The sequence below is a fragment of the Danio rerio genome, chromosome 4 (assembly GCF_052040795.2).
Source record: "Danio rerio strain M-AB ecotype USA chromosome 4, GRCz13ab, whole genome shotgun sequence".
Classification (NCBI taxonomy): domain Eukaryota; kingdom Metazoa; phylum Chordata; class Actinopteri; order Cypriniformes; family Danionidae; genus Danio; species Danio rerio.
This window is the reverse complement of record NC_141024.2, coordinates 45,740,001-45,757,500: the sequence shown is the minus strand read 5'-3', so window position 1 is coordinate 45,757,500 and position 17,500 is coordinate 45,740,001. Positions and strand designations below refer to the sequence as shown.

The following is a 17,500-nucleotide window of genomic DNA, read 5'->3' as shown; positions in this document are numbered from 1 at the left end:
AAATGCCCGATCTCATCTGAACTCGGAAGTAAAGCAGGGTCGGGCCTGGTTAGTACTTGGATGGGAGACCGCCTGGGAATACCAGGTGCTGTAAGCTTTTTGAAGTGCTTCATTTGGCAGCTGATTTAAATAGCCAACGCTTGACAGCCTCTTTCGCTTACGGCCATACCACCCTGGAAATGCCCGATCTCATCTGAACTCGGAAGTAAAGCAGGGTCGGGCCTGGTTAGTACTTGGATGGGAGACCGCCTGGGAATACCAGGTGCTGTAAGCTTTTTGAAGTGCTTCATTTGGCAGCTGATTTAAATAGCCAACGCTTGACAGCCTCTTTCGCTTACGGCCATACCACCCTGGAAATGCCCGATCTCATCTGAACTCGGAAGTAAAGCAGGGTCGGGCCTGGTTAGTACTTGGATGGGAGACCGCCTGGGAATACCAGGTGCTGTAAGCTTTTCGAAGTGCTTCATTTGGCAGCTGATTTAAATAGCCAACGCTTGACAGCCTCTTTCGCTTACGGCCATATCACCCCGGAAATGCCCGATCTCATCTGAACTCGGAAGTAAAGCAGGGTCGGGCCTGGTTAGTACTTGGATGGGAGACCGCCTGGGAATACCAGGTGCTGTAAGCTTTTCGAAGTGCTTCATTTGGCAGCTGATTTAAATAGCCAACGCTTGACAGCCTCTTTCGCTTACGGCCATACCACCCTGGAAATGCCCGATCTCATCTGAACTCGGAAGTAAAGCAGGGTCGGGCCTGGTTAGTACTTGGATGGGAGACCGCCTGGGAATACCAGGTGCTGTAAGCTTTTTGAAGTGCTTCATTTGGCAGCTGATTTAAATAGCCAACGCTTGACAGCCTCTTTCGCTTACGGCCATACCACCCTGGAAATGCCCGATCTCATCTGAACTCGGAAGTAAAGCAGGGTCGGGCCTGGTTAGTACTTGGATGGGAGACCGCCTGGGAATACCAGGTGCTGTAAGCTTTTCGAAGTGCTTCATTTGGCAGCTGATTTAAATAGCCAACGCTTGACAGCCTCTTTCGCTTACGGCCATATCACCCCGGAAATGCCCGATCTCATCTGAACTCGGAAGTAAAGCAGGGTCGGGCCTGGTTAGTACTTGGATGGGAGACCGCCTGGGAATACCAGGTGCTGTAAGCTTTTCGAAGTGCTTCATTTGGCAGCTGATTTAAATAGCCAACGCTTGACAGCCTCTTTCGCTTACGGCCATACCACCCTGGAAATGCCCGATCTCATCTGAACTCGGAAGTAAAGCAGGGTCGGGCCTGGTTAGTACTTGGATGGGAGACCGCCTGGGAATACCAGGTGCTGTAAGCTTTTTGAAGTGCTTCATTTGGCAGCTGATTTAAATAGCCAACGCTTGACAGCCTCTTTCGCTTACGGCCATACCACCCTGGAAATGCCCGATCTCATCTGAACTCGGAAGTAAAGCAGGGTCGGGCCTGGTTAGTACTTGGATGGGAGACCGCCTGGGAATACCAGGTGCTGTAAGCTTTTCGAAGTGCTTCATTTGGCAGCTGATTTAAATAGCCAACGCTTGACAGCCTCTTTCGCTTACGGCCATACCACCCTGGAAATGCCCGATCTCATCTGAACTCGGAAGTAAAGCAGGGTCGGGCCTGGTTAGTACTTGGATGGGAGACCGCCTGGGAATACCAGGTGCTGTAAGCTTTTTGAAGTGCTTCATTTGGCAGCTGATTTAAATAGCCAACGCTTGACAGCCTCTTTCGCTTACGGCCATACCACCCTGGAAATGCCCGATCTCATCTGAACTCGGAAGTAAAGCAGGGTCGGGCCTGGTTAGTACTTGGATGGGAGACCGCCTGGGAATACCAGGTGCTGTAAGCTTTTCGAAGTGCTTCATTTGGCAGCTGATTTAAATAGCCAACGCTTGACAGCCTCTTTCGCTTACGGCCATACCACCCTGGAAATGCCCGATCTCATCTGAACTCGGAAGTAAAGCAGGGTCGGGCCTGGTTAGTACTTGGATGGGAGACCGCCTGGGAATACCAGGTGCTGTAAGCTTTTTGAAGTGCTTCATTTGGCAGCTGATTTAAATAGCCAACGCTTGACAGCCTCTTTCGCTTACGGCCATACCACCCTGGAAATGCCCGATCTCATCTGAACTCGGAAGTAAAGCAGGGTCGGGCCTGGTTAGTACTTGGATGGGAGACCGCCTGGGAATACCAGGTGCTGTAAGCTTTTCGAAGTGCTTCATTTGGCAGCTGATTTAAATAGCCAACGCTTGACAGCCTCTTTCGCTTACGGCCATACCACCCTGGAAATGCCCGATCTCATCTGAACTCGGAAGTAAAGCAGGGTCGGGCCTGGTTAGTACTTGGATGGGAGACCGCCTGGGAATACCAGGTGCTGTAAGCTTTTCGAAGTGCTTCATTTGGCAGCTGATTTAAATAGCCAACGCTTGACAGCCTCTTTCGCTTACGGCCATACCACCCTGGAAATGCCCGATCTCATCTGAACTCGGAAGTAAAGCAGGGTCGGGCCTGGTTAGTACTTGGATGGGAGACCGCCTGGGAATACCAGGTGCTGTAAGCTTTTCGAAGTGCTTCATTTGGCAGCTGATTTAAATAGCCAACGCTTGACAGCCTCTTTCGCTTACGGCCATACCACCCTGGAAATGCCCGATCTCATCTGAACTCGGAAGTAAAGCAGGGTCGGGCCTGGTTAGTACTTGGATGGGAGACCGCCTGGGAATACCAGGTGCTGTAAGCTTTTTGAAGTGCTTCATTTGGCAGCTGATTTAAATAGCCAACGCTTGACAGCCTCTTTCGCTTACGGCCATACCACCCTGGAAATGCCCGATCTCATCTGAACTCGGAAGTAAAGCAGGGTCGGGCCTGGTTAGTACTTGGATGGGAGACCGCCTGGGAATACCAGGTGCTGTAAGCTTTTCGAAGTGCTTCATTTGGCAGCTGATTTAAATAGCCAACGCTTGACAGCCTCTTTCGCTTACGGCCATACCACCCTGGAAATGCCCGATCTCATCTGAACTCGGAAGTAAAGCAGGGTCGGGCCTGGTTAGTACTTGGATGGGAGACCGCCTGGGAATACCAGGTGCTGTAAGCTTTTTGAAGTGCTTCATTTGGCAGCTGATTTAAATAGCCAACGCTTGACAGCCTCTTTCGCTTACGGCCATACCACCCTGGAAATGCCCGATCTCATCTGAACTCGGAAGTAAAGCAGGGTCGGGCCTGGTTAGTACTTGGATGGGAGACCGCCTGGGAATACCAGGTGCTGTAAGCTTTTCGAAGTGCTTCATTTGGCAGCTGATTTAAATAGCCAACGCTTGACAGCCTCTTTCGCTTACGGCCATACCACCCTGGAAATGCCCGATCTCATCTGAACTCGGAAGTAAAGCAGGGTCGGGCCTGGTTAGTACTTGGATGGGAGACCGCCTGGGAATACCAGGTGCTGTAAGCTTTTTGAAGTGCTTCATTTGGCAGCTGATTTAAATAGCCAACGCTTGACAGCCTCTTTCGCTTACGGCCATACCACCCTGGAAATGCCCGATCTCATCTGAACTCGGAAGTAAAGCAGGGTCGGGCCTGGTTAGTACTTGGATGGGAGACCGCCTGGGAATACCAGGTGCTGTAAGCTTTTCGAAGTGCTTCATTTGGCAGCTGATTTAAATAGCCAACGCTTGACAGCCTCTTTCGCTTACGGCCATACCACCCTGGAAATGCCCGATCTCATCTGAACTCGGAAGTAAAGCAGGGTCGGGCCTGGTTAGTACTTGGATGGGAGACCGCCTGGGAATACCAGGTGCTGTAAGCTTTTCGAAGTGCTTCATTTCAGCTGATTTAAATAGCCAACGCTTGACAGCCTCTTTCGCTTACGGCCATATCACCCCGGAAATGCCCGATCTCATCTGAACTCGGAAGTAAAGCAGGGTCGGGCCTGGTTCGAAGTGCTTCATTTGGCTTTTTTTTTTTTTAGGCCAACGCTTGACAGCCTCTTTCGCTTACGGCCATACCACCCTGGAAATGCCCGATCTCATCTGAACTCGGAAGTAAAGCAGGGTCGGGCCTGGTTAGTACTTGGATGGGAGACCGCCTGGGAATACCAGGTGCTGTAAGCTTTTGAAGTGCTTCATTTGGCAGCTGATTTAAATAGCCAACGCTTGACAGCCTCTTTCGCTTACGGCCATACCACCCTGGAAATGCCCGATCTCATCTGAACTCGGAAGTAAAGCAGGGTCGGGCCTGGTTAGTACTTGGATGGGAGACCGCCTGGGAATACCAGGTGCTGTAAGCTTTTCGAAGTGCTTCATTTGGCAGCTGATTTAAATAGCCAACGCTTGACAGCCTCTTTCGCTTACGGCCATACCACCCTGGAAATGCCCGATCTCATCTGAACTCGGAAGTAAAGCAGGGTCGGGCCTGGTTAGTACTTGGATGGGAGGACCGCCTGGGAATACCAGGTGCTGTAAGCTTTTTGAAGTGCTTCATTTGGCAGCTGATTTAAATAGCCAACGCTTGACAGCCTCTTTCGCTTACGGCCATACCACCCTGGAAATGCCCGATCTCATCTGAACTCGGAAGTAAAGCAGGGTCGGGCCTGGTTAGTACTTGGATGGGAGACCGCCTGGGAATACCAGGTGCTGTAAGCTTTTCGAAGTGCTTCATTTGGCAGCTGATTTAAATAGCCAACGCTTGACAGCCTCTTTCGCTTACGGCCATACCACCCTGGAAATGCCCGATCTCATCTGAACTCGGAAGTAAAGCAGGGTCGGGCCTGGTTAGTACTTGGATGGGAGACCGCCTGGGAATACCAGGTGCTGTAAGCTTTTTGAAGTGCTTCATTTGGCAGCTGATTTAAATAGCCAACGCTTGACAGCCTCTTTCGCTTACGGCCATACCACCCTGGAAATGCCCGATCTCATCTGAACTCGGAAGTAAAGCAGGGTCGGGCCTGGTTAGTACTTGGATGGGAGACCGCCTGGGAATACCAGGTGCTGTAAGCTTTTCGAAGTGCTTCATTTGGCAGCTGATTTAAATAGCCAACGCTTGACAGCCTCTTTCGCTTACGGCCATACCACCCTGGAAATGCCCGATCTCATCTGAACTCGGAAGTAAAGCAGGGTCGGGCCTGGTTAGTACTTGGATGGGAGACCGCCTGGGAATACCAGGTGCTGTAAGCTTTTTGAAGTGCTTCATTTGGCAGCTGATTTAAATAGCCAACGCTTGACAGCCTCTTTCGCTTACGGCCATACCACCCTGGAAATGCCCGATCTCATCTGAACTCGGAAGTAAAGCAGGGTCGGGCCTGGTTAGTACTTGGATGGGAGACCGCCTGGGAATACCAGGTGCTGTAAGCTTTTCGAAGTGCTTCATTTGGCAGCTGATTTAAATAGCCAACGCTTGACAGCCTCTTTCGCTTACGGCCATACCACCCTGGAAATGCCCGATCTCATCTGAACTCGGAAGTAAAGCAGGGTCGGGCCTGGTTAGTACTTGGATGGGAGACCGCCTGGGAATACCAGGTGCTGTAAGCTTTTTGAAGTGCTTCATTTGGCAGCTGATTTAAATAGCCAACGCTTGACAGCCTCTTTCGCTTACGGCCATACCACCCTGGAAATGCCCGATCTCATCTGAACTCGGAAGTAAAGCAGGGTCGGGCCTGGTTAGTACTTGGATGGGAGACCGCCTGGGAATACCAGGTGCTGTAAGCTTTTCGAAGTGCTTCATTTGGCAGCTGATTTAAATAGCCAACGCTTGACAGCCTCTTTCGCTTACGGCCATACCACCCTGGAAATGCCCGATCTCATCTGAACTCGGAAGTAAAGCAGGGTCGGGCCTGGTTAGTACTTGGATGGGAGACCGCCTGGGAATACCAGGTGCTGTAAGCTTTTTGAAGTGCTTCATTTGGCAGCTGATTTAAATAGCCAACGCTTGACAGCCTCTTTCGCTTACGGCCATACCACCCTGGAAATGCCCGATCTCATCTGAACTCGGAAGTAAAGCAGGGTCGGGCCTGGTTAGTACTTGGATGGGAGACCGCCTGGGAATACCAGGTGCTGTAAGCTTTTCGAAGTGCTTCATTGGCAGCTGATTTAAATAGCCAACGCTTGACAGCCTCTTTCGCTTACGGCCATACCACCCTGGAAATGCCCGATCTCATCTGAACTCGGAAGTAAAGCAGGGTCGGGCCTGGTTAGTACTTGGATGGGAGACCGCCTGGGAATACCAGGTGCTGTAAGCTTTTTGAAGTGCTTCATTTGGCAGCTGATTTAAATAGCCAACGCTTGACAGCCTCTTTCGCTTACGGCCATACCACCCTGGAAATGCCCGATCTCATCTGAACTCGGAAGTAAAGCAGGGTCGGGCCTGGTTAGTACTTGGATGGGAGACCGCCTGGGAATACCAGGTGCTGTAAGCTTTTCGAAGTGCTTCATTTGGCAGCTGATTTAAATAGCCAACGCTTGACAGCCTCTTTCGCTTACGGCCATACCACCCTGGAAATGCCCGATCTCATCTGAACTCGGAAGTAAAGCAGGGTCGGGCCTGGTTAGTACTTGGATGGGAGACCGCCTGGGAATACCAGGTGCTGTAAGCTTTTTGAAGTGCTTCATTTGGCAGCTGATTTAAATAGCCAACGCTTGACAGCCTCTTTCGCTTACGGCCATACCACCCTGGAAATGCCCGATCTCATCTGAACTCGGAAGTAAAGCAGGGTCGGGCCTGGTTAGTACTTGGATGGGAGACCGCCTGGGAATACCAGGTGCTGTAAGCTTTTCGAAGTGCTTCATTTGGCAGCTGATTTAAATAGCCAACGCTTGACAGCCTCTTTCGCTTACGGCCATACCACCCTGGAAATGCCCGATCTCATCTGAACTCGGAAGTAAAGCAGGGTCGGGCCTGGTTAGTACTTGGATGGGAGACCGCCTGGGAATACCAGGTGCTGTAAGCTTTTTGAAGTGCTTCATTTGGCAGCTGATTTAAATAGCCAACGCTTGACAGCCTCTTTCGCTTACGGCCATACCACCCTGGAAATGCCCGATCTCATCTGAACTCGGAAGTAAAGCAGGGTCGGGCCTGGTTAGTACTTGGATGGGAGACCGCCTGGGAATACCAGGTGCTGTAAGCTTTTCGAAGTGCTTCATTTGGCAGCTGATTTAAATAGCCAACGCTTGACAGCCTCTTTCGCTTACGGCCATACCACCCTGGAAATGCCCGATCTCATCTGAACTCGGAAGTAAAGCAGGGTCGGGCCTGGTTAGTACTTGGATGGGAGACCGCCTGGGAATACCAGGTGCTGTAAGCTTTTTGAAGTGCTTCATTTGGCAGCTGATTTAAATAGCCAACGCTTGACAGCCTCTTTCGCTTACGGCCATACCACCCTGGAAATGCCCGATCTCATCTGAACTCGGAAGTAAAGCAGGGTCGGGCCTGGTTAGTACTTGGATGGGAGACCGCCTGGGAATACCAGGTGCTGTAAGCTTTTCGAAGTGCTTCATTTGGCAGCTGATTTAAATAGCCAACGCTTGACAGCCTCTTTCGCTTACGGCCATACCACCCTGGAAATGCCCGATCTCATCTGAACTCGGAAGTAAAGCAGGGTCGGGCCTGGTTAGTACTTGGATGGGAGACCGCCTGGGAATACCAGGTGCTGTAAGCTTTTTGAAGTGCTTCATTTGGCAGCTGATTTAAATAGCCAACGCTTGACAGCCTCTTTCGCTTACGGCCATACCACCCTGGAAATGCCCGATCTCATCTGAACTCGGAAGTAAAGCAGGGTCGGGCCTGGTTAGTACTTGGATGGGAGACCGCCTGGGAATACCAGGTGCTGTAAGCTTTTCGAAGTGCTTCATTTGGCAGCTGATTTAAATAGCCAACGCTTGACAGCCTCTTTCGCTTACGGCCATACCACCCTGGAAATGCCCGATCTCATCTGAACTCGGAAGTAAAGCAGGGTCGGGCCTGGTTAGTACTTGGATGGGAGACCGCCTGGGAATACCAGGTGCTGTAAGCTTTTTGAAGTGCTTCATTTGGCAGCTGATTTAAATAGCCAACGCTTGACAGCCTCTTTCGCTTACGGCCATACCACCCTGGAAATGCCCGATCTCATCTGAACTCGGAAGTAAAGCAGGGTCGGGCCTGGTTAGTACTTGGATGGGAGACCGCCTGGGAATACCAGGTGCTGTAAGCTTTTCGAAGTGCTTCATTTGGCAGCTGATTTAAATAGCCAACGCTTGACAGCCTCTTTCGCTTACGGCCATACCACCCTGGAAATGCCCGATCTCATCTGAACTCGGAAGTAAAGCAGGGTCGGGCCTGGTTAGTACTTGGATGGGAGACCGCCTGGGAATACCAGGTGCTGTAAGCTTTTGAAGTGCTTCATTTGGCAGCTGATTTAAATAGCCAACGCTTGACAGCCTCTTTCGCTTACGGCCATACCACCCTGGAAATGCCCGATCTCATCTGAACTCGGAAGTAAAGCAGGGTCGGGCCTGGTTAGTACTTGGATGGGAGACCGCCTGGGAATACCAGGTGCTGTAAGCTTTTCGAAGTGCTTCATTTGGCAGCTGATTTAAATAGCCAACGCTTGACAGCCTCTTTCGCTTACGGCCATACCACCCTGGAAATGCCCGATCTCATCTGAACTCGGAAGTAAAGCAGGGTCGGGCCTGGTTAGTACTTGGATGGGAGACCGCCTGGGAATACCAGGTGCTGTAAGCTTTTTGAAGTGCTTCATTTGGCAGCTGATTTAAATAGCCAACGCTTGACAGCCTCTTTCGCTTACGGCCATACCACCCTGGAAATGCCCGATCTCATCTGAACTCGGAAGTAAAGCAGGGTCGGGCCTGGTTAGTACTTGGATGGGAGACCGCCTGGGAATACCAGGTGCTGTAAGCTTTTCGAAGTGCTTCATTTGGCAGCTGATTTAAATAGCCAACGCTTGACAGCCTCTTTCGCTTACGGCCATACCACCCTGGAAATGCCCGATCTCATCTGAACTCGGAAGTAAAGCAGGGTCGGGCCTGGTTAGTACTTGGATGGGAGACCGCCTGGGAATACCAGGTGCTGTAAGCTTTTTGAAGTGCTTCATTTGGCAGCTGATTTAAATAGCCAACGCTTGACAGCCTCTTTCGCTTACGGCCATACCACCCTGGAAATGCCCGATCTCATCTGAACTCGGAAGTAAAGCAGGGTCGGGCCTGGTTAGTACTTGGATGGGAGACCGCCTGGGAATACCAGGTGCTGTAAGCTTTTCGAAGTGCTTCATTTGGCAGCTGATTTAAATAGCCAACGCTTGACAGCCTCTTTCGCTTACGGCCATACCACCCTGGAAATGCCCGATCTCATCTGAACTCGGAAGTAAAGCAGGGTCGGGCCTGGTTAGTACTTGGATGGGAGACCGCCTGGGAATACCAGGTGCTGTAAGCTTTTTGAAGTGCTTCATTTGGCAGCTGATTTAAATAGCCAACGCTTGACAGCCTCTTTCGCTTACGGCCATACCACCCTGGAAATGCCCGATCTCATCTGAACTCGGAAGTAAAGCAGGGTCGGGCCTGGTTAGTACTTGGATGGGAGACCGCCTGGGAATACCAGGTGCTGTAAGCTTTTCGAAGTGCTTCATTTGGCAGCTGATTTAAATAGCCAACGCTTGACAGCCTCTTTCGCTTACGGCCATACCACCCTGGAAATGCCCGATCTCATCTGAACTCGGAAGTAAAGCAGGGTCGGGCCTGGTTAGTACTTGGATGGGAGACCGCCTGGGAATACCAGGTGCTGTAAGCTTTTTGAAGTGCTTCATTTGGCAGCTGATTTAAATAGCCAACGCTTGACAGCCTCTTTCGCTTACGGCCATACCACCCTGGAAATGCCCGATCTCATCTGAACTCGGAAGTAAAGCAGGGTCGGGCCTGGTTAGTACTTGGATGGGAGACCGCCTGGGAATACCAGGTGCTGTAAGCTTTTCGAAGTGCTTCATTTGGCAGCTGATTTAAATAGCCAACGCTTGACAGCCTCTTTCGCTTACGGCCATACCACCCTGGAAATGCCCGATCTCATCTGAACTCGGAAGTAAAGCAGGGTCGGGCCTGGTTAGTACTTGGATGGGAGACCGCCTGGGAATACCAGGTGCTGTAAGCTTTTTGAAGTGCTTCATTTGGCAGCTGATTTAAATAGCCAACGCTTGACAGCCTCTTTCGCTTACGGCCATACCACCCTGGAAATGCCCGATCTCATCTGAACTCGGAAGTAAAGCAGGGTCGGGCCTGGTTAGTACTTGGATGGGAGACCGCCTGGGAATACCAGGTGCTGTAAGCTTTTCGAAGTGCTTCATTTGGCAGCTGATTTAAATAGCCAACGCTTGACAGCCTCTTTCGCTTACGGCCATACCACCCTGGAAATGCCCGATCTCATCTGAACTCGGAAGTAAAGCAGGGTCGGGCCTGGTTAGTACTTGGATGGGAGACCGCCTGGGAATACCAGGTGCTGTAAGCTTTTTGAAGTGCTTCATTTGGCAGCTGATTTAAATAGCCAACGCTTGACAGCCTCTTTCGCTTACGGCCATACCACCCTGGAAATGCCCGATCTCATCTGAACTCGGAAGTAAAGCAGGGTCGGGCCTGGTTAGTACTTGGATGGGAGACCGCCTGGGAATACCAGGTGCTGTAAGCTTTTCGAAGTGCTTCATTTGGCAGCTGATTTAAATAGCCAACGCTTGACAGCCTCTTTCGCTTACGGCCATACCACCCTGGAAATGCCCGATCTCATCTGAACTCGGAAGTAAAGCAGGGTCGGGCCTGGTTAGTACTTGGATGGGAGACCGCCTGGGAATACCAGGTGCTGTAAGCTTTTTGAAGTGCTTCATTTGGCAGCTGATTTAAATAGCCAACGCTTGACAGCCTCTTTCGCTTACGGCCATACCACCCTGGAAATGCCCGATCTCATCTGAACTCGGAAGTAAAGCAGGGTCGGGCCTGGTTAGTACTTGGATGGGAGACCGCCTGGGAATACCAGGTGCTGTAAGCTTTTCGAAGTGCTTCATTTGGCAGCTGATTTAAATAGCCAACGCTTGACAGCCTCTTTCGCTTACGGCCATACCACCCTGGAAATGCCCGATCTCATCTGAACTCGGAAGTAAAGCAGGGTCGGGCCTGGTTAGTACTTGGATGGGAGACCGCCTGGGAATACCAGGTGCTGTAAGCTTTTTGAAGTGCTTCATTTGGCAGCTGATTTAAATAGCCAACGCTTGACAGCCTCTTTCGCTTACGGCCATACCACCCTGGAAATGCCCGATCTCATCTGAACTCGGAAGTAAAGCAGGGTCGGGCCTGGTTAGTACTTGGATGGGAGACCGCCTGGGAATACCAGGTGCTGTAAGCTTTTCGAAGTGCTTCATTTGGCAGCTGATTTAAATAGCCAACGCTTGACAGCCTCTTTCGCTTACGGCCATACCACCCTGGAAATGCCCGATCTCATCTGAACTCGGAAGTAAAGCAGGGTCGGGCCTGGTTAGTACTTGGATGGGAGACCGCCTGGGAATACCAGGTGCTGTAAGCTTTTTGAAGTGCTTCATTTGGCAGCTGATTTAAATAGCCAACGCTTGACAGCCTCTTTCGCTTACGGCCATACCACCCTGGAAATGCCCGATCTCATCTGAACTCGGAAGTAAAGCAGGGTCGGGCCTGGTTAGTACTTGGATGGGAGACCGCCTGGGAATACCAGGTGCTGTAAGCTTTTCGAAGTGCTTCATTTGGCAGCTGATTTAAATAGCCAACGCTTGACAGCCTCTTTCGCTTACGGCCATACCACCCTGGAAATGCCCGATCTCATCTGAACTCGGAAGTAAAGCAGGGTCGGGCCTGGTTAGTACTTGGATGGGAGACCGCCTGGGAATACCAGGTGCTGTAAGCTTTTTGAAGTGCTTCATTTGGCAGCTGATTTAAATAGCCAACGCTTGACAGCCTCTTTCGCTTACGGCCATACCACCCTGGAAATGCCCGATCTCATCTGAACTCGGAAGTAAAGCAGGGTCGGGCCTGGTTAGTACTTGGATGGGAGACCGCCTGGGAATACCAGGTGCTGTAAGCTTTTCGAAGTGCTTCATTTGGCAGCTGATTTAAATAGCCAACGCTTGACAGCCTCTTTCGCTTACGGCCATACCACCCTGGAAATGCCCGATCTCATCTGAACTCGGAAGTAAAGCAGGGTCGGGCCTGGTTAGTACTTGGATGGGAGACCGCCTGGGAATACCAGGTGCTGTAAGCTTTTTGAAGTGCTTCATTTGGCAGCTGATTTAAATAGCCAACGCTTGACAGCCTCTTTCGCTTACGGCCATACCACCCTGGAAATGCCCGATCTCATCTGAACTCGGAAGTAAAGCAGGGTCGGGCCTGGTTAGTACTTGGATGGGAGACCGCCTGGGAATACCAGGTGCTGTAAGCTTTTCGAAGTGCTTCATTTGGCAGCTGATTTAAATAGCCAACGCTTGACAGCCTCTTTCGCTTACGGCCATACCACCCTGGAAATGCCCGATCTCATCTGAACTCGGAAGTAAAGCAGGGTCGGGCCTGGTTAGTACTTGGATGGGAGACCGCCTGGGAATACCAGGTGCTGTAAGCTTTTTGAAGTGCTTCATTTGGCAGCTGATTTAAATAGCCAACGCTTGACAGCCTCTTTCGCTTACGGCCATACCACCCTGGAAATGCCCGATCTCATCTGAACTCGGAAGTAAAGCAGGGTCGGGCCTGGTTAGTACTTGGATGGGAGACCGCCTGGGAATACCAGGTGCTGTAAGCTTTTCGAAGTGCTTCATTTGGCAGCTGATTTAAATAGCCAACGCTTGACAGCCTCTTTCGCTTACGGCCATACCACCCTGGAAATGCCCGATCTCATCTGAACTCGGAAGTAAAGCAGGGTCGGGCCTGGTTAGTACTTGGATGGGAGACCGCCTGGGAATACCAGGTGCTGTAAGCTTTTTGAAGTGCTTCATTTGGCAGCTGATTTAAATAGCCAACGCTTGACAGCCTCTTTCGCTTACGGCCATACCACCCTGGAAATGCCCGATCTCATCTGAACTCGGAAGTAAAGCAGGGTCGGGCCTGGTTAGTACTTGGATGGGAGACCGCCTGGGAATACCAGGTGCTGTAAGCTTTTCGAAGTGCTTCATTTGGCAGCTGATTTAAATAGCCAACGCTTGACAGCCTCTTTCGCTTACGGCCATACCACCCTGGAAATGCCCGATCTCATCTGAACTCGGAAGTAAAGCAGGGTCGGGCCTGGTTAGTACTTGGATGGGAGACCGCCTGGGAATACCAGGTGCTGTAAGCTTTTTGAAGTGCTTCATTTGGCAGCTGATTTAAATAGCCAACGCTTGACAGCCTCTTTCGCTTACGGCCATACCACCCTGGAAATGCCCGATCTCATCTGAACTCGGAAGTAAAGCAGGGTCGGGCCTGGTTAGTACTTGGATGGGAGACCGCCTGGGAATACCAGGTGCTGTAAGCTTTTCGAAGTGCTTCATTTGGCAGCTGATTTAAATAGCCAACGCTTGACAGCCTCTTTCGCTTACGGCCATACCACCCTGGAAATGCCCGATCTCATCTGAACTCGGAAGTAAAGCAGGGTCGGGCCTGGTTAGTACTTGGATGGGAGACCGCCTGGGAATACCAGGTGCTGTAAGCTTTTTGAAGTGCTTCATTTGGCAGCTGATTTAAATAGCCAACGCTTGACAGCCTCTTTCGCTTACGGCCATACCACCCTGGAAATGCCCGATCTCATCTGAACTCGGAAGTAAAGCAGGGTCGGGCCTGGTTAGTACTTGGATGGGAGACCGCCTGGGAATACCAGGTGCTGTAAGCTTTTCGAAGTGCTTCATTTGGCAGCTGATTTAAATAGCCAACGCTTGACAGCCTCTTTCGCTTACGGCCATACCACCCTGGAAATGCCCGATCTCATCTGAACTCGGAAGTAAAGCAGGGTCGGGCCTGGTTAGTACTTGGATGGGAGACCGCCTGGGAATACCAGGTGCTGTAAGCTTTTTGAAGTGCTTCATTTGGCAGCTGATTTAAATAGCCAACGCTTGACAGCCTCTTTCGCTTACGGCCATACCACCCTGGAAATGCCCGATCTCATCTGAACTCGGAAGTAAAGCAGGGTCGGGCCTGGTTAGTACTTGGATGGGAGACCGCCTGGGAATACCAGGTGCTGTAAGCTTTTCGAAGTGCTTCATTTGGCAGCTGATTTAAATAGCCAACGCTTGACAGCCTCTTTCGCTTACGGCCATACCACCCTGGAAATGCCCGATCTCATCTGAACTCGGAAGTAAAGCAGGGTCGGGCCTGGTTAGTACTTGGATGGGAGACCGCCTGGGAATACCAGGTGCTGTAAGCTTTTTGAAGTGCTTCATTTGGCAGCTGATTTAAATAGCCAACGCTTGACAGCCTCTTTCGCTTACGGCCATACCACCCTGGAAATGCCCGATCTCATCTGAACTCGGAAGTAAAGCAGGGTCGGGCCTGGTTAGTACTTGGATGGGAGACCGCCTGGGAATACCAGGTGCTGTAAGCTTTTCGAAGTGCTTCATTTGGCAGCTGATTTAAATAGCCAACGCTTGACAGCCTCTTTCGCTTACGGCCATACCACCCTGGAAATGCCCGATCTCATCTGAACTCGGAAGTAAAGCAGGGTCGGGCCTGGTTAGTACTTGGATGGGAGACCGCCTGGGAATACCAGGTGCTGTAAGCTTTTTGAAGTGCTTCATTTGGCAGCTGATTTAAATAGCCAACGCTTGACAGCCTCTTTCGCTTACGGCCATACCACCCTGGAAATGCCCGATCTCATCTGAACTCGGAAGTAAAGCAGGGTCGGGCCTGGTTAGTACTTGGATGGGAGACCGCCTGGGAATACCAGGTGCTGTAAGCTTTTCGAAGTGCTTCATTTGGCAGCTGATTTAAATAGCCAACGCTTGACAGCCTCTTTCGCTTACGGCCATACCACCCTGGAAATGCCCGATCTCATCTGAACTCGGAAGTAAAGCAGGGTCGGGCCTGGTTAGTACTTGGATGGGAGACCGCCTGGGAATACCAGGTGCTGTAAGCTTTTTGAAGTGCTTCATTTGGCAGCTGATTTAAATAGCCAACGCTTGACAGCCTCTTTCGCTTACGGCCATACCACCCTGGAAATGCCCGATCTCATCTGAACTCGGAAGTAAAGCAGGGTCGGGCCTGGTTAGTACTTGGATGGGAGACCGCCTGGGAATACCAGGTGCTGTAAGCTTTTCGAAGTGCTTCATTTGGCAGCTGATTTAAATAGCCAACGCTTGACAGCCTCTTTCGCTTACGGCCATACCACCCTGGAAATGCCCGATCTCATCTGAACTCGGAAGTAAAGCAGGGTCGGGCCTGGTTAGTACTTGGATGGGAGACCGCCTGGGAATACCAGGTGCTGTAAGCTTTTTGAAGTGCTTCATTTGGCAGCTGATTTAAATAGCCAACGCTTGACAGCCTCTTTCGCTTACGGCCATACCACCCTGGAAATGCCCGATCTCATCTGAACTCGGAAGTAAAGCAGGGTCGGGCCTGGTTAGTACTTGGATGGGAGACCGCCTGGGAATACCAGGTGCTGTAAGCTTTTCGAAGTGCTTCATTTGGCAGCTGATTTAAATAGCCAACGCTTGACAGCCTCTTTCGCTTACGGCCATACCACCCTGGAAATGCCCGATCTCATCTGAACTCGGAAGTAAAGCAGGGTCGGGCCTGGTTAGTACTTGGATGGGAGACCGCCTGGGAATACCAGGTGCTGTAAGCTTTTTGAAGTGCTTCATTTGGCAGCTGATTTAAATAGCCAACGCTTGACAGCCTCTTTCGCTTACGGCCATACCACCCTGGAAATGCCCGATCTCATCTGAACTCGGAAGTAAAGCAGGGTCGGGCCTGGTTAGTACTTGGATGGGAGACCGCCTGGGAATACCAGGTGCTGTAAGCTTTTCGAAGTGCTTCATTTGGCAGCTGATTTAAATAGCCAACGCTTGACAGCCTCTTTCGCTTACGGCCATACCACCCTGGAAATGCCCGATCTCATCTGAACTCGGAAGTAAAGCAGGGTCGGGCCTGGTTAGTACTTGGATGGGAGACCGCCTGGGAATACCAGGTGCTGTAAGCTTTTTGAAGTGCTTCATTTGGCAGCTGATTTAAATAGCCAACGCTTGACAGCCTCTTTCGCTTACGGCCATACCACCCTGGAAATGCCCGATCTCATCTGAACTCGGAAGTAAAGCAGGGTCGGGCCTGGTTAGTACTTGGATGGGAGACCGCCTGGGAATACCAGGTGCTGTAAGCTTTTCGAAGTGCTTCATTTGGCAGCTGATTTAAATAGCCAACGCTTGACAGCCTCTTTCGCTTACGGCCATACCACCCTGGAAATGCCCGATCTCATCTGAACTCGGAAGTAAAGCAGGGTCGGGCCTGGTTAGTACTTGGATGGGAGACCGCCTGGGAATACCAGGTGCTGTAAGCTTTTTGAAGTGCTTCATTTGGCAGCTGATTTAAATAGCCAACGCTTGACAGCCTCTTTCGCTTACGGCCATACCACCCTGGAAATGCCCGATCTCATCTGAACTCGGAAGTAAAGCAGGGTCGGGCCTGGTTAGTACTTGGATGGGAGACCGCCTGGGAATACCAGGTGCTGTAAGCTTTTCGAAGTGCTTCATTTGGCAGCTGATTTAAATAGCCAACGCTTGACAGCCTCTTTCGCTTACGGCCATACCACCCTGGAAATGCCCGATCTCATCTGAACTCGGAAGTAAAGCAGGGTCGGGCCTGGTTAGTACTTGGATGGGAGACCGCCTGGGAATACCAGGTGCTGTAAGCTTTTTGAAGTGCTTCATTTGGCAGCTGATTTAAATAGCCAACGCTTGACAGCCTCTTTCGCTTACGGCCATACCACCCTGGAAATGCCCGATCTCATCTGAACTCGGAAGTAAAGCAGGGTCGGGCCTGGTTAGTACTTGGATGGGAGACCGCCTGGGAATACCAGGTGCTGTAAGCTTTTCGAAGTGCTTCATTTGGCAGCTGATTTAAATAGCCAACGCTTGACAGCCTCTTTCGCTTACGGCCATACCACCCTGGAAATGCCCGATCTCATCTGAACTCGGAAGTAAAGCAGGGTCGGGCCTGGTTAGTACTTGGATGGGAGACCGCCTGGGAATACCAGGTGCTGTAAGCTTTTTGAAGTGCTTCATTTGGCAGCTGATTTAAATAGCCAACGCTTGACAGCCTCTTTCGCTTACGGCCATACCACCCTGGAAATGCCCGATCTCATCTGAACTCGGAAGTAAAGCAGGGTCGGGCCTGGTTAGTACTTGGATGGGAGACCGCCTGGGAATACCAGGTGCTGTAAGCTTTTCGAAGTGCTTCATTTGGCAGCTGATTTAAATAGCCAACGCTTGACAGCCTCTTTCGCTTACGGCCATACCACCCTGGAAATGCCCGATCTCATCTGAACTCGGAAG

The 17,500-nt window shown here is 51.1% G+C and overlaps 99 non-coding genes across 99 annotated transcripts in view; all 99 read left to right on the top strand.

Annotated features, from left to right (window-relative positions):
* Positions 1-97, top strand: part of LOC148681720 (5S ribosomal RNA) — a 119-nt gene extending 22 nt beyond the window's left edge. Inside the window, exon 1 of the ribosomal RNA XR_015943694.1 lies at positions 1-97. This exon is cut by the window's left edge and continues 22 nt beyond it. This is a non-coding gene — a ribosomal RNA (5S ribosomal RNA).
* A 58-nt stretch (positions 98-155) lies between these two features.
* Positions 156-274, top strand: LOC148681719 (5S ribosomal RNA). The gene has a single exon (XR_015943693.1). It is a non-coding gene; the product is annotated as a 5S ribosomal RNA (ribosomal RNA).
* A 58-nt stretch (positions 275-332) lies between these two features.
* On the top strand, positions 333-451 carry LOC148681718 (5S ribosomal RNA). The gene has a single exon (XR_015943692.1). It is a non-coding gene; the product is annotated as a 5S ribosomal RNA (ribosomal RNA).
* A 58-nt stretch (positions 452-509) lies between these two features.
* Positions 510-628, top strand: LOC148681717 (5S ribosomal RNA). The gene has a single exon (XR_015944582.1). It is a non-coding gene; the product is annotated as a 5S ribosomal RNA (ribosomal RNA).
* A 58-nt stretch (positions 629-686) lies between these two features.
* On the top strand, positions 687-805 carry LOC148681716 (5S ribosomal RNA). The gene has a single exon (XR_015943691.1). It is a non-coding gene; the product is annotated as a 5S ribosomal RNA (ribosomal RNA).
* A 58-nt stretch (positions 806-863) lies between these two features.
* On the top strand, positions 864-982 carry LOC148681715 (5S ribosomal RNA). Its single transcript, XR_015943689.1, has one exon. It is a non-coding gene; the product is annotated as a 5S ribosomal RNA (ribosomal RNA).
* Positions 983-1,040: 58 nt separating this feature from the next.
* On the top strand, positions 1,041-1,159 carry LOC148681714 (5S ribosomal RNA). The gene has a single exon (XR_015944581.1). It is a non-coding gene; the product is annotated as a 5S ribosomal RNA (ribosomal RNA).
* A 58-nt stretch (positions 1,160-1,217) lies between these two features.
* On the top strand, positions 1,218-1,336 carry LOC148681713 (5S ribosomal RNA). The gene has a single exon (XR_015943688.1). It is a non-coding gene; the product is annotated as a 5S ribosomal RNA (ribosomal RNA).
* A 58-nt stretch (positions 1,337-1,394) lies between these two features.
* On the top strand, positions 1,395-1,513 carry LOC148681712 (5S ribosomal RNA). The gene has a single exon (XR_015943687.1). It is a non-coding gene; the product is annotated as a 5S ribosomal RNA (ribosomal RNA).
* Positions 1,514-1,571: 58 nt separating this feature from the next.
* Positions 1,572-1,690, top strand: LOC148681711 (5S ribosomal RNA). Its single transcript, XR_015943686.1, has one exon. It is a non-coding gene; the product is annotated as a 5S ribosomal RNA (ribosomal RNA).
* Positions 1,691-1,748: 58 nt separating this feature from the next.
* Positions 1,749-1,867, top strand: LOC148681710 (5S ribosomal RNA). Its single transcript, XR_015943685.1, has one exon. It is a non-coding gene; the product is annotated as a 5S ribosomal RNA (ribosomal RNA).
* Positions 1,868-1,925: 58 nt separating this feature from the next.
* On the top strand, positions 1,926-2,044 carry LOC148681709 (5S ribosomal RNA). The gene has a single exon (XR_015943684.1). It is a non-coding gene; the product is annotated as a 5S ribosomal RNA (ribosomal RNA).
* Positions 2,045-2,102: 58 nt separating this feature from the next.
* On the top strand, positions 2,103-2,221 carry LOC148681708 (5S ribosomal RNA). The gene has a single exon (XR_015943683.1). It is a non-coding gene; the product is annotated as a 5S ribosomal RNA (ribosomal RNA).
* Positions 2,222-2,279: 58 nt separating this feature from the next.
* Positions 2,280-2,398, top strand: LOC148681707 (5S ribosomal RNA). Its single transcript, XR_015943682.1, has one exon. It is a non-coding gene; the product is annotated as a 5S ribosomal RNA (ribosomal RNA).
* Positions 2,399-2,456: 58 nt separating this feature from the next.
* LOC148681706 (5S ribosomal RNA) lies at positions 2,457-2,575 on the top strand. The gene has a single exon (XR_015943681.1). It is a non-coding gene; the product is annotated as a 5S ribosomal RNA (ribosomal RNA).
* Positions 2,576-2,633: 58 nt separating this feature from the next.
* Positions 2,634-2,752, top strand: LOC148681705 (5S ribosomal RNA). Its single transcript, XR_015943680.1, has one exon. It is a non-coding gene; the product is annotated as a 5S ribosomal RNA (ribosomal RNA).
* A 58-nt stretch (positions 2,753-2,810) lies between these two features.
* LOC148681704 (5S ribosomal RNA) lies at positions 2,811-2,929 on the top strand. The gene has a single exon (XR_015943679.1). It is a non-coding gene; the product is annotated as a 5S ribosomal RNA (ribosomal RNA).
* Positions 2,930-2,987: 58 nt separating this feature from the next.
* Positions 2,988-3,106, top strand: LOC148681703 (5S ribosomal RNA). Its single transcript, XR_015943678.1, has one exon. It is a non-coding gene; the product is annotated as a 5S ribosomal RNA (ribosomal RNA).
* A 58-nt stretch (positions 3,107-3,164) lies between these two features.
* Positions 3,165-3,283, top strand: LOC148681702 (5S ribosomal RNA). The gene has a single exon (XR_015943677.1). It is a non-coding gene; the product is annotated as a 5S ribosomal RNA (ribosomal RNA).
* A 58-nt stretch (positions 3,284-3,341) lies between these two features.
* Positions 3,342-3,460, top strand: LOC148681701 (5S ribosomal RNA). Its single transcript, XR_015943676.1, has one exon. It is a non-coding gene; the product is annotated as a 5S ribosomal RNA (ribosomal RNA).
* A 58-nt stretch (positions 3,461-3,518) lies between these two features.
* Positions 3,519-3,637, top strand: LOC148681700 (5S ribosomal RNA). The gene has a single exon (XR_015943675.1). It is a non-coding gene; the product is annotated as a 5S ribosomal RNA (ribosomal RNA).
* A 58-nt stretch (positions 3,638-3,695) lies between these two features.
* Positions 3,696-3,814, top strand: LOC148681699 (5S ribosomal RNA). Its single transcript, XR_015943674.1, has one exon. It is a non-coding gene; the product is annotated as a 5S ribosomal RNA (ribosomal RNA).
* A 185-nt stretch (positions 3,815-3,999) lies between these two features.
* Positions 4,000-4,118, top strand: LOC148681698 (5S ribosomal RNA). Its single transcript, XR_015943673.1, has one exon. It is a non-coding gene; the product is annotated as a 5S ribosomal RNA (ribosomal RNA).
* A 57-nt stretch (positions 4,119-4,175) lies between these two features.
* On the top strand, positions 4,176-4,294 carry LOC148681697 (5S ribosomal RNA). Its single transcript, XR_015943672.1, has one exon. It is a non-coding gene; the product is annotated as a 5S ribosomal RNA (ribosomal RNA).
* Positions 4,295-4,352: 58 nt separating this feature from the next.
* Positions 4,353-4,472, top strand: LOC148681696 (5S ribosomal RNA). Its single transcript, XR_015943229.1, has one exon. It is a non-coding gene; the product is annotated as a 5S ribosomal RNA (ribosomal RNA).
* A 58-nt stretch (positions 4,473-4,530) lies between these two features.
* Positions 4,531-4,649, top strand: LOC148681695 (5S ribosomal RNA). The gene has a single exon (XR_015943671.1). It is a non-coding gene; the product is annotated as a 5S ribosomal RNA (ribosomal RNA).
* Positions 4,650-4,707: 58 nt separating this feature from the next.
* Positions 4,708-4,826, top strand: LOC148681694 (5S ribosomal RNA). The gene has a single exon (XR_015943670.1). It is a non-coding gene; the product is annotated as a 5S ribosomal RNA (ribosomal RNA).
* A 58-nt stretch (positions 4,827-4,884) lies between these two features.
* Positions 4,885-5,003, top strand: LOC148681693 (5S ribosomal RNA). Its single transcript, XR_015943669.1, has one exon. It is a non-coding gene; the product is annotated as a 5S ribosomal RNA (ribosomal RNA).
* A 58-nt stretch (positions 5,004-5,061) lies between these two features.
* Positions 5,062-5,180, top strand: LOC148681692 (5S ribosomal RNA). The gene has a single exon (XR_015943668.1). It is a non-coding gene; the product is annotated as a 5S ribosomal RNA (ribosomal RNA).
* Positions 5,181-5,238: 58 nt separating this feature from the next.
* Positions 5,239-5,357, top strand: LOC148681691 (5S ribosomal RNA). The gene has a single exon (XR_015943667.1). It is a non-coding gene; the product is annotated as a 5S ribosomal RNA (ribosomal RNA).
* A 58-nt stretch (positions 5,358-5,415) lies between these two features.
* Positions 5,416-5,534, top strand: LOC148681690 (5S ribosomal RNA). The gene has a single exon (XR_015943666.1). It is a non-coding gene; the product is annotated as a 5S ribosomal RNA (ribosomal RNA).
* Positions 5,535-5,592: 58 nt separating this feature from the next.
* Positions 5,593-5,711, top strand: LOC148681689 (5S ribosomal RNA). Its single transcript, XR_015943665.1, has one exon. It is a non-coding gene; the product is annotated as a 5S ribosomal RNA (ribosomal RNA).
* A 58-nt stretch (positions 5,712-5,769) lies between these two features.
* LOC148681688 (5S ribosomal RNA) lies at positions 5,770-5,888 on the top strand. Its single transcript, XR_015943664.1, has one exon. It is a non-coding gene; the product is annotated as a 5S ribosomal RNA (ribosomal RNA).
* Positions 5,889-5,946: 58 nt separating this feature from the next.
* LOC148681687 (5S ribosomal RNA) lies at positions 5,947-6,065 on the top strand. Its single transcript, XR_015943663.1, has one exon. It is a non-coding gene; the product is annotated as a 5S ribosomal RNA (ribosomal RNA).
* Positions 6,066-6,122: 57 nt separating this feature from the next.
* Positions 6,123-6,241, top strand: LOC148681686 (5S ribosomal RNA). Its single transcript, XR_015943662.1, has one exon. It is a non-coding gene; the product is annotated as a 5S ribosomal RNA (ribosomal RNA).
* Positions 6,242-6,299: 58 nt separating this feature from the next.
* On the top strand, positions 6,300-6,418 carry LOC148681685 (5S ribosomal RNA). Its single transcript, XR_015943661.1, has one exon. It is a non-coding gene; the product is annotated as a 5S ribosomal RNA (ribosomal RNA).
* A 58-nt stretch (positions 6,419-6,476) lies between these two features.
* Positions 6,477-6,595, top strand: LOC148681684 (5S ribosomal RNA). Its single transcript, XR_015943660.1, has one exon. It is a non-coding gene; the product is annotated as a 5S ribosomal RNA (ribosomal RNA).
* A 58-nt stretch (positions 6,596-6,653) lies between these two features.
* On the top strand, positions 6,654-6,772 carry LOC148681683 (5S ribosomal RNA). The gene has a single exon (XR_015943659.1). It is a non-coding gene; the product is annotated as a 5S ribosomal RNA (ribosomal RNA).
* A 58-nt stretch (positions 6,773-6,830) lies between these two features.
* Positions 6,831-6,949, top strand: LOC148681682 (5S ribosomal RNA). The gene has a single exon (XR_015943658.1). It is a non-coding gene; the product is annotated as a 5S ribosomal RNA (ribosomal RNA).
* Positions 6,950-7,007: 58 nt separating this feature from the next.
* Positions 7,008-7,126, top strand: LOC148681681 (5S ribosomal RNA). The gene has a single exon (XR_015943657.1). It is a non-coding gene; the product is annotated as a 5S ribosomal RNA (ribosomal RNA).
* A 58-nt stretch (positions 7,127-7,184) lies between these two features.
* LOC148681680 (5S ribosomal RNA) lies at positions 7,185-7,303 on the top strand. Its single transcript, XR_015943656.1, has one exon. It is a non-coding gene; the product is annotated as a 5S ribosomal RNA (ribosomal RNA).
* A 58-nt stretch (positions 7,304-7,361) lies between these two features.
* Positions 7,362-7,480, top strand: LOC148681679 (5S ribosomal RNA). Its single transcript, XR_015943655.1, has one exon. It is a non-coding gene; the product is annotated as a 5S ribosomal RNA (ribosomal RNA).
* Positions 7,481-7,538: 58 nt separating this feature from the next.
* LOC148681678 (5S ribosomal RNA) lies at positions 7,539-7,657 on the top strand. Its single transcript, XR_015943654.1, has one exon. It is a non-coding gene; the product is annotated as a 5S ribosomal RNA (ribosomal RNA).
* A 58-nt stretch (positions 7,658-7,715) lies between these two features.
* LOC148681677 (5S ribosomal RNA) lies at positions 7,716-7,834 on the top strand. The gene has a single exon (XR_015943653.1). It is a non-coding gene; the product is annotated as a 5S ribosomal RNA (ribosomal RNA).
* Positions 7,835-7,892: 58 nt separating this feature from the next.
* LOC148681676 (5S ribosomal RNA) lies at positions 7,893-8,011 on the top strand. The gene has a single exon (XR_015943652.1). It is a non-coding gene; the product is annotated as a 5S ribosomal RNA (ribosomal RNA).
* Positions 8,012-8,069: 58 nt separating this feature from the next.
* Positions 8,070-8,188, top strand: LOC148681675 (5S ribosomal RNA). Its single transcript, XR_015943651.1, has one exon. It is a non-coding gene; the product is annotated as a 5S ribosomal RNA (ribosomal RNA).
* A 58-nt stretch (positions 8,189-8,246) lies between these two features.
* LOC148681674 (5S ribosomal RNA) lies at positions 8,247-8,365 on the top strand. The gene has a single exon (XR_015943650.1). It is a non-coding gene; the product is annotated as a 5S ribosomal RNA (ribosomal RNA).
* A 57-nt stretch (positions 8,366-8,422) lies between these two features.
* On the top strand, positions 8,423-8,541 carry LOC148681673 (5S ribosomal RNA). Its single transcript, XR_015943649.1, has one exon. It is a non-coding gene; the product is annotated as a 5S ribosomal RNA (ribosomal RNA).
* A 58-nt stretch (positions 8,542-8,599) lies between these two features.
* Positions 8,600-8,718, top strand: LOC148681672 (5S ribosomal RNA). The gene has a single exon (XR_015943648.1). It is a non-coding gene; the product is annotated as a 5S ribosomal RNA (ribosomal RNA).
* Positions 8,719-8,776: 58 nt separating this feature from the next.
* LOC148681671 (5S ribosomal RNA) lies at positions 8,777-8,895 on the top strand. The gene has a single exon (XR_015943647.1). It is a non-coding gene; the product is annotated as a 5S ribosomal RNA (ribosomal RNA).
* Positions 8,896-8,953: 58 nt separating this feature from the next.
* Positions 8,954-9,072, top strand: LOC148681670 (5S ribosomal RNA). Its single transcript, XR_015943646.1, has one exon. It is a non-coding gene; the product is annotated as a 5S ribosomal RNA (ribosomal RNA).
* Positions 9,073-9,130: 58 nt separating this feature from the next.
* On the top strand, positions 9,131-9,249 carry LOC148681669 (5S ribosomal RNA). Its single transcript, XR_015943645.1, has one exon. It is a non-coding gene; the product is annotated as a 5S ribosomal RNA (ribosomal RNA).
* Positions 9,250-9,307: 58 nt separating this feature from the next.
* LOC148681668 (5S ribosomal RNA) lies at positions 9,308-9,426 on the top strand. Its single transcript, XR_015943643.1, has one exon. It is a non-coding gene; the product is annotated as a 5S ribosomal RNA (ribosomal RNA).
* Positions 9,427-9,484: 58 nt separating this feature from the next.
* LOC148681667 (5S ribosomal RNA) lies at positions 9,485-9,603 on the top strand. Its single transcript, XR_015943642.1, has one exon. It is a non-coding gene; the product is annotated as a 5S ribosomal RNA (ribosomal RNA).
* A 58-nt stretch (positions 9,604-9,661) lies between these two features.
* Positions 9,662-9,780, top strand: LOC148681666 (5S ribosomal RNA). The gene has a single exon (XR_015943641.1). It is a non-coding gene; the product is annotated as a 5S ribosomal RNA (ribosomal RNA).
* Positions 9,781-9,838: 58 nt separating this feature from the next.
* Positions 9,839-9,957, top strand: LOC148681665 (5S ribosomal RNA). Its single transcript, XR_015943640.1, has one exon. It is a non-coding gene; the product is annotated as a 5S ribosomal RNA (ribosomal RNA).
* Positions 9,958-10,015: 58 nt separating this feature from the next.
* LOC148681664 (5S ribosomal RNA) lies at positions 10,016-10,134 on the top strand. The gene has a single exon (XR_015943639.1). It is a non-coding gene; the product is annotated as a 5S ribosomal RNA (ribosomal RNA).
* A 58-nt stretch (positions 10,135-10,192) lies between these two features.
* On the top strand, positions 10,193-10,311 carry LOC148681663 (5S ribosomal RNA). Its single transcript, XR_015943638.1, has one exon. It is a non-coding gene; the product is annotated as a 5S ribosomal RNA (ribosomal RNA).
* A 58-nt stretch (positions 10,312-10,369) lies between these two features.
* LOC148681662 (5S ribosomal RNA) lies at positions 10,370-10,488 on the top strand. The gene has a single exon (XR_015943637.1). It is a non-coding gene; the product is annotated as a 5S ribosomal RNA (ribosomal RNA).
* A 58-nt stretch (positions 10,489-10,546) lies between these two features.
* Positions 10,547-10,665, top strand: LOC148681661 (5S ribosomal RNA). Its single transcript, XR_015943636.1, has one exon. It is a non-coding gene; the product is annotated as a 5S ribosomal RNA (ribosomal RNA).
* Positions 10,666-10,723: 58 nt separating this feature from the next.
* Positions 10,724-10,842, top strand: LOC148681660 (5S ribosomal RNA). Its single transcript, XR_015943635.1, has one exon. It is a non-coding gene; the product is annotated as a 5S ribosomal RNA (ribosomal RNA).
* Positions 10,843-10,900: 58 nt separating this feature from the next.
* Positions 10,901-11,019, top strand: LOC148681659 (5S ribosomal RNA). The gene has a single exon (XR_015943634.1). It is a non-coding gene; the product is annotated as a 5S ribosomal RNA (ribosomal RNA).
* Positions 11,020-11,077: 58 nt separating this feature from the next.
* On the top strand, positions 11,078-11,196 carry LOC148681658 (5S ribosomal RNA). Its single transcript, XR_015943632.1, has one exon. It is a non-coding gene; the product is annotated as a 5S ribosomal RNA (ribosomal RNA).
* Positions 11,197-11,254: 58 nt separating this feature from the next.
* LOC148681657 (5S ribosomal RNA) lies at positions 11,255-11,373 on the top strand. The gene has a single exon (XR_015943631.1). It is a non-coding gene; the product is annotated as a 5S ribosomal RNA (ribosomal RNA).
* Positions 11,374-11,431: 58 nt separating this feature from the next.
* On the top strand, positions 11,432-11,550 carry LOC148681656 (5S ribosomal RNA). The gene has a single exon (XR_015943630.1). It is a non-coding gene; the product is annotated as a 5S ribosomal RNA (ribosomal RNA).
* Positions 11,551-11,608: 58 nt separating this feature from the next.
* LOC148681655 (5S ribosomal RNA) lies at positions 11,609-11,727 on the top strand. Its single transcript, XR_015943629.1, has one exon. It is a non-coding gene; the product is annotated as a 5S ribosomal RNA (ribosomal RNA).
* Positions 11,728-11,785: 58 nt separating this feature from the next.
* LOC148681654 (5S ribosomal RNA) lies at positions 11,786-11,904 on the top strand. Its single transcript, XR_015943628.1, has one exon. It is a non-coding gene; the product is annotated as a 5S ribosomal RNA (ribosomal RNA).
* A 58-nt stretch (positions 11,905-11,962) lies between these two features.
* LOC148681653 (5S ribosomal RNA) lies at positions 11,963-12,081 on the top strand. The gene has a single exon (XR_015943627.1). It is a non-coding gene; the product is annotated as a 5S ribosomal RNA (ribosomal RNA).
* Positions 12,082-12,139: 58 nt separating this feature from the next.
* On the top strand, positions 12,140-12,258 carry LOC148681652 (5S ribosomal RNA). Its single transcript, XR_015943626.1, has one exon. It is a non-coding gene; the product is annotated as a 5S ribosomal RNA (ribosomal RNA).
* A 58-nt stretch (positions 12,259-12,316) lies between these two features.
* Positions 12,317-12,435, top strand: LOC148681651 (5S ribosomal RNA). The gene has a single exon (XR_015943625.1). It is a non-coding gene; the product is annotated as a 5S ribosomal RNA (ribosomal RNA).
* A 58-nt stretch (positions 12,436-12,493) lies between these two features.
* LOC148681650 (5S ribosomal RNA) lies at positions 12,494-12,612 on the top strand. Its single transcript, XR_015943624.1, has one exon. It is a non-coding gene; the product is annotated as a 5S ribosomal RNA (ribosomal RNA).
* A 58-nt stretch (positions 12,613-12,670) lies between these two features.
* Positions 12,671-12,789, top strand: LOC148681649 (5S ribosomal RNA). The gene has a single exon (XR_015943623.1). It is a non-coding gene; the product is annotated as a 5S ribosomal RNA (ribosomal RNA).
* Positions 12,790-12,847: 58 nt separating this feature from the next.
* LOC148681648 (5S ribosomal RNA) lies at positions 12,848-12,966 on the top strand. The gene has a single exon (XR_015943621.1). It is a non-coding gene; the product is annotated as a 5S ribosomal RNA (ribosomal RNA).
* Positions 12,967-13,024: 58 nt separating this feature from the next.
* Positions 13,025-13,143, top strand: LOC148681647 (5S ribosomal RNA). The gene has a single exon (XR_015943620.1). It is a non-coding gene; the product is annotated as a 5S ribosomal RNA (ribosomal RNA).
* A 58-nt stretch (positions 13,144-13,201) lies between these two features.
* On the top strand, positions 13,202-13,320 carry LOC148681646 (5S ribosomal RNA). The gene has a single exon (XR_015943619.1). It is a non-coding gene; the product is annotated as a 5S ribosomal RNA (ribosomal RNA).
* Positions 13,321-13,378: 58 nt separating this feature from the next.
* On the top strand, positions 13,379-13,497 carry LOC148681645 (5S ribosomal RNA). Its single transcript, XR_015943618.1, has one exon. It is a non-coding gene; the product is annotated as a 5S ribosomal RNA (ribosomal RNA).
* A 58-nt stretch (positions 13,498-13,555) lies between these two features.
* Positions 13,556-13,674, top strand: LOC148681644 (5S ribosomal RNA). Its single transcript, XR_015943617.1, has one exon. It is a non-coding gene; the product is annotated as a 5S ribosomal RNA (ribosomal RNA).
* Positions 13,675-13,732: 58 nt separating this feature from the next.
* LOC148681643 (5S ribosomal RNA) lies at positions 13,733-13,851 on the top strand. Its single transcript, XR_015943616.1, has one exon. It is a non-coding gene; the product is annotated as a 5S ribosomal RNA (ribosomal RNA).
* A 58-nt stretch (positions 13,852-13,909) lies between these two features.
* On the top strand, positions 13,910-14,028 carry LOC148681642 (5S ribosomal RNA). Its single transcript, XR_015943615.1, has one exon. It is a non-coding gene; the product is annotated as a 5S ribosomal RNA (ribosomal RNA).
* A 58-nt stretch (positions 14,029-14,086) lies between these two features.
* LOC148681641 (5S ribosomal RNA) lies at positions 14,087-14,205 on the top strand. Its single transcript, XR_015943614.1, has one exon. It is a non-coding gene; the product is annotated as a 5S ribosomal RNA (ribosomal RNA).
* Positions 14,206-14,263: 58 nt separating this feature from the next.
* LOC148681640 (5S ribosomal RNA) lies at positions 14,264-14,382 on the top strand. Its single transcript, XR_015943613.1, has one exon. It is a non-coding gene; the product is annotated as a 5S ribosomal RNA (ribosomal RNA).
* A 58-nt stretch (positions 14,383-14,440) lies between these two features.
* On the top strand, positions 14,441-14,559 carry LOC148681639 (5S ribosomal RNA). Its single transcript, XR_015943612.1, has one exon. It is a non-coding gene; the product is annotated as a 5S ribosomal RNA (ribosomal RNA).
* A 58-nt stretch (positions 14,560-14,617) lies between these two features.
* On the top strand, positions 14,618-14,736 carry LOC148681638 (5S ribosomal RNA). The gene has a single exon (XR_015943610.1). It is a non-coding gene; the product is annotated as a 5S ribosomal RNA (ribosomal RNA).
* A 58-nt stretch (positions 14,737-14,794) lies between these two features.
* On the top strand, positions 14,795-14,913 carry LOC148681637 (5S ribosomal RNA). The gene has a single exon (XR_015943609.1). It is a non-coding gene; the product is annotated as a 5S ribosomal RNA (ribosomal RNA).
* A 58-nt stretch (positions 14,914-14,971) lies between these two features.
* On the top strand, positions 14,972-15,090 carry LOC148681636 (5S ribosomal RNA). Its single transcript, XR_015943608.1, has one exon. It is a non-coding gene; the product is annotated as a 5S ribosomal RNA (ribosomal RNA).
* A 58-nt stretch (positions 15,091-15,148) lies between these two features.
* LOC148681635 (5S ribosomal RNA) lies at positions 15,149-15,267 on the top strand. The gene has a single exon (XR_015943607.1). It is a non-coding gene; the product is annotated as a 5S ribosomal RNA (ribosomal RNA).
* A 58-nt stretch (positions 15,268-15,325) lies between these two features.
* LOC148681634 (5S ribosomal RNA) lies at positions 15,326-15,444 on the top strand. The gene has a single exon (XR_015943606.1). It is a non-coding gene; the product is annotated as a 5S ribosomal RNA (ribosomal RNA).
* A 58-nt stretch (positions 15,445-15,502) lies between these two features.
* On the top strand, positions 15,503-15,621 carry LOC148681633 (5S ribosomal RNA). The gene has a single exon (XR_015943605.1). It is a non-coding gene; the product is annotated as a 5S ribosomal RNA (ribosomal RNA).
* A 58-nt stretch (positions 15,622-15,679) lies between these two features.
* Positions 15,680-15,798, top strand: LOC148681632 (5S ribosomal RNA). Its single transcript, XR_015943604.1, has one exon. It is a non-coding gene; the product is annotated as a 5S ribosomal RNA (ribosomal RNA).
* Positions 15,799-15,856: 58 nt separating this feature from the next.
* On the top strand, positions 15,857-15,975 carry LOC137492092 (5S ribosomal RNA). The gene has a single exon (XR_015486556.1). It is a non-coding gene; the product is annotated as a 5S ribosomal RNA (ribosomal RNA).
* A 58-nt stretch (positions 15,976-16,033) lies between these two features.
* Positions 16,034-16,152, top strand: LOC148681631 (5S ribosomal RNA). Its single transcript, XR_015943603.1, has one exon. It is a non-coding gene; the product is annotated as a 5S ribosomal RNA (ribosomal RNA).
* Positions 16,153-16,210: 58 nt separating this feature from the next.
* Positions 16,211-16,329, top strand: LOC148681630 (5S ribosomal RNA). Its single transcript, XR_015943602.1, has one exon. It is a non-coding gene; the product is annotated as a 5S ribosomal RNA (ribosomal RNA).
* Positions 16,330-16,387: 58 nt separating this feature from the next.
* LOC137492096 (5S ribosomal RNA) lies at positions 16,388-16,506 on the top strand. The gene has a single exon (XR_015486559.1). It is a non-coding gene; the product is annotated as a 5S ribosomal RNA (ribosomal RNA).
* A 58-nt stretch (positions 16,507-16,564) lies between these two features.
* Positions 16,565-16,683, top strand: LOC137492097 (5S ribosomal RNA). Its single transcript, XR_015486560.1, has one exon. It is a non-coding gene; the product is annotated as a 5S ribosomal RNA (ribosomal RNA).
* A 58-nt stretch (positions 16,684-16,741) lies between these two features.
* On the top strand, positions 16,742-16,860 carry LOC148681629 (5S ribosomal RNA). The gene has a single exon (XR_015943600.1). It is a non-coding gene; the product is annotated as a 5S ribosomal RNA (ribosomal RNA).
* Positions 16,861-16,918: 58 nt separating this feature from the next.
* Positions 16,919-17,037, top strand: LOC148681628 (5S ribosomal RNA). Its single transcript, XR_015943599.1, has one exon. It is a non-coding gene; the product is annotated as a 5S ribosomal RNA (ribosomal RNA).
* A 58-nt stretch (positions 17,038-17,095) lies between these two features.
* Positions 17,096-17,214, top strand: LOC148681627 (5S ribosomal RNA). The gene has a single exon (XR_015943598.1). It is a non-coding gene; the product is annotated as a 5S ribosomal RNA (ribosomal RNA).
* A 58-nt stretch (positions 17,215-17,272) lies between these two features.
* Positions 17,273-17,391, top strand: LOC137492101 (5S ribosomal RNA). Its single transcript, XR_015486564.1, has one exon. It is a non-coding gene; the product is annotated as a 5S ribosomal RNA (ribosomal RNA).
* A 58-nt stretch (positions 17,392-17,449) lies between these two features.
* The window catches only part of LOC148681626 (5S ribosomal RNA), a 119-nt gene continuing 68 nt past the window's right edge, over positions 17,450-17,500 (top strand). Inside the window, exon 1 of the ribosomal RNA XR_015943597.1 lies at positions 17,450-17,500. This exon is cut by the window's right edge and continues 68 nt beyond it. This is a non-coding gene — a ribosomal RNA (5S ribosomal RNA).